This window comes from Brassica napus, unplaced genomic scaffold (assembly GCF_020379485.1).
Source record: "Brassica napus cultivar Da-Ae unplaced genomic scaffold, Da-Ae ScsIHWf_2247;HRSCAF=2900, whole genome shotgun sequence".
Taxonomy (NCBI): Eukaryota; Viridiplantae; Streptophyta; class Magnoliopsida; order Brassicales; family Brassicaceae; genus Brassica; species Brassica napus.
In genome coordinates this window covers 1-3,027 of record NW_026015644.1, presented here as the reverse complement: position 1 = coordinate 3,027, position 3,027 = coordinate 1, and the positions used below count along the sequence as shown (strand labels likewise).

The following is a 3,027-nucleotide window of genomic DNA, read 5'->3' as shown; positions in this document are numbered from 1 at the left end:
TAAAACACATGTTGTGCTTGATGTTCAAAAGTCCAATCCCGCACACTTTGGAGACCTTAGATCAACCGCTACATCCAAAATCAAGTAAGTAAGACCAACATCAGTCTCATCCATAAAAGCCTTAACCTTTCAGTCTCAAAACTACTCAGACACCATTAGTACTAATAAAAGAAAACATATCAATCATTCAAAGCTTTTAACTTACAACTGAAACGATTTTGCAGCGGGAAGCAAGAGAGGCGGAGGAGAAGAAAGAAGAAGAAACCCACAATTCGCGAGAGTAAAATCACTAAGATCCCTAATAGAAAGGACAAGAAGAGAAGCCGATGATCGAGGAAAACTATCGCTGTACAGAATCGCATAGCTAACGAAGAGAAACCCCTCTTTTGATTCTTCGTCGCCGTTTCTTCCGAATCCATTTAAGCTTCCTTCTTCTTCTTCTTCGCCGGTGAGTTAATCAGAGCGAATATCCATTTCTTTCACAGTGATCGAAACATGGAACTACGACTGTTCACCGGAAAAAACCAAATCGGTTTGCCCTTTCTTTGAGGTGAATGAGAAATAAAATAATGTTTTTTTTTTTCAGACAGAGGTGGTCAATGTTCTGCTGACTCAGCAGTTCACTTGCTACGTGTTTGTTTGCTGTAAATGGGCCTTTGCCATAACTTAATGGGCCTAACGAAGCTGCACGGGAATTTTGAGAAGAGATATGCAATTACGAACCTTTCGGTTTCCCTCTCTCTCAATCGAAGGAGCGTAAAGTTGGCACCTTTTCCACTCTCTAGGGCTTTTCTTCATCGTTTTAATCCCAATCCAACCCTTTCCTCAAATTCACAAAGTTCAATCCTTTTCTCTGTTTTCCGGTTGTGGGGTTCAATCGAATTCGATGGGGGAGATTCTGACGGCGGGGGTAATCGAGATGATAAGAAAACGATAGAGTGAAGAACCATGAACAGATGAAGCGGTTCTTCAAGTGACGGAATTGAAGCTGTTCACGGCTCAGCAAGAACCGTCCAAGGAGAGGATTAGGGTCTTGTTATCAGACGGGACGGCCTTTTTCAGGGGATGCTGGGGGTTGCTCTCAACCTCTTGTTAAAGATGGGTTCTTCAACCCGGTTCCATCCTTAGGCTCGATCATTTCGTCTGTAGTGAGATCCAGAAGAAAAAGTAAGATCATTTCATTTGTATTGTTGAATGATAATAGTTGTGGTTATAAAGTTTGGATCTTTAGTGAAAAAAGCTTTTTGTTTTTTTTGTTTGATGTTAGGATTGTTGTTATTGCGCAATTGGAAGTGATTACAACGAAGTCTGATATTATTGGAGATCATGCACGAGGGCGAAAGGGCTACTGAACAGCATGGAGGAGACTCTGTGTAACACTAGTTATGAGCAACACGGTAGGACTGATGTGAGTAGTGCTCGTCAAATCAACAGCACCGAGACAGGGACAAGTCTTGTTGGTCAACAGAGACGACAAGTGTTTGGTTCTGGTTCTGGTTCTAGTTTTGAGCAACATGGTAGGAGTGATTTGTCTGGTGGTCGTCAAATCAACAACAACGGGACAGGGACGAGTCATGCAGGTATTGGCAACAGAGACAACAAGTGTATGGTTCTGGTTCTTCTACGTCTACCTGTCGATCCTACAACAATCCATCTGCAGGTCTTGTGCGTGACCCTCCACCCACTTATCCTCTCCAGCGCCACCAGCCACCACCACCAATGTATCAGAACAGGGGACCAGTGGCGAGGAACGAGGCACCTCCTAGGATCATTCCCATCAATGCTCTTAACCCTTACTCAGGCAGGTGGACCATCAAAGCCAGGGTCACGAGCAAAGGAGATCTCAGGACTTACAACAACCCACGCGGCGGTGGGAAAGTGTTCAGCTTCGATCTTCTCGACGCTGATGGTGGAGAGATAAGAGTCACTTGCTTCAACGCCGTGGCTGACCAGTTCTTTGACCAGATCGTCGTCGGCACCTTTACCTAATCTCAAGGGGGAACCTCCGTCCCGCTCAGAGGAAGTTCAACCATCTCCCTAACGGACTACGAAATCTCGCTGGAACAACGTGTCAACGGTACAGCAATGCCACGAGGAGGACGCTGCCATCCCTCAGAATCATACAACTTCCGTTCTATAGGTGATATCGAGAGCATGGAGACTAACAGCATCATCGATGTGATTGGCGTTGTCTCGTCCATCAGCCCCACTGGAACAATAATGAAGAGAAAAGGGTACCGAGACGCAGAAGAGATCTCTTCAGCTGAAGGACATGTCTGGTCGGAGCGTTGAGGTAACCATGTGGGGTAGCTTCTGCAACGCAGAGGGACAGAAGCTGCAGAGTCTCTGCGACTCTGGTGAGTTTCCTGTTCTTGCAGTTAAGGCGGGGGGGTCAGCGAGTTTAATGGTAAGGCGGTGAGCACCATTGGGTCAAGCCAGCTCTTCGTTGAGCCAGACCTCGCTGATGAGCTCAGAAGCTTAAGGAATGGTTTGCTAGAGAAGGAAGGAGCGCTCCTTGCATCTCCATATCGAGAGAGTTCACCGGTGGCGGCAGAGTAGATGTCCGCAAAACAATCTCTCAAATCAAGGACGAGAAGCTAGGGACCTCGGAGAAGCCTGACTGGATCACAGTCAACGCCACTATATTATACATGAAGGTGGACAACTTCTACTACACGGTTTCCTCTCATGAACGGTGATCGTCAGTGCAACAAAAAGGTGACTGACAACGGAGACGGGACGTGGCGGTGCGAGAAGTGTGATAAGTGCGTGGATGAGTGTGACTACAGGTAATACTGCAGCTCCAGTTGCAGGACCATACAGGTCGATTGGGTCACAGCGTTTCAAGAGGCTGGGTGAGGAGATAATGGGGAATGCCTGCTAAAGATTGTATTATGTGAAGCATGAGCACAATGATGAGGAGAAGTTTGAAGATATCATCCGTAAGGTTGCTTTTACCAAATACATCTTCAAGCTGAAGGTTAAAGAAGAGACGTATGGGGATGAACCTACTGTGAAAGCAACGGT

At 46.3% G+C, this 3,027-nt stretch overlaps 1 pseudogene; it reads left to right on the top strand.

Moving 5' to 3' along the window:
* Positions 1 to 878: 878 nt before the first annotated feature.
* Positions 879 to 3,024, top strand: LOC125600411 (annotated as a pseudogene).
* Positions 3,025 to 3,027: the final 3 nt, after the last annotated feature.